Source organism: Theobroma umbraticum, unplaced genomic scaffold (assembly GCF_002168275.2).
Source record: "Theobroma umbraticum cultivar Fairchild unplaced genomic scaffold, ASM216827v3 scaffold_55.0, whole genome shotgun sequence".
Classification (NCBI taxonomy): domain Eukaryota; kingdom Viridiplantae; phylum Streptophyta; class Magnoliopsida; order Malvales; family Malvaceae; genus Theobroma; species Theobroma umbraticum.
The window spans coordinates 3,419,477-3,419,928 of NW_018397270.1; the positions used below are offsets into that span (position 1 = coordinate 3,419,477).

At 33.6% G+C, this 452-nt stretch overlaps 1 pseudogene; it reads right to left on the reverse strand.

Annotated features, from left to right (window-relative positions):
• Window positions 1-164: 164 nt before the first annotated feature.
• LOC149526549 (putative disease resistance RPP13-like protein 1 pseudogene) overlaps window positions 165-452 on the reverse strand; it is a 1,878-nt pseudogene continuing 1,590 nt past the window's right edge.

Sequence of the window (452 nt, forward strand, 5' to 3'; positions counted from 1 at the left end):
TTCTCATCATTTATCAAAAATTGACTACTCATTGGAATTGAGGTAGAGATTTTGGTGTTTGCTCATTCAGGCCAGCATAGGGTCAATATGCTAGGTTAGAACAAGCACTGAGAGTGGCAGCAACGAAGGCAATGCCGACTTGGATAAGTAATGACATTGCCATTTTAGCGTCTTTCCAAACCAGTTTGTTTGCTCCTATTGCTGGCACAAGCCTCTGCAACTTCCAACTGAAACCAAAATTACATATCACATTAATCTTCAGGCATATAACAATATACCAATCATTTAATATATTTGAAACTAATCTTGAAATGATTCTGCAAGAAATTTTAAAAAGAAGTAATCAAAACCAATATGATTTATAGACATAAAAATTTAAAAGTATGGCAGAGAAACTAAAATATGCAAAATAATAGTGGGAAAAAGTATGGAATACTTCTATTCCATCTTGC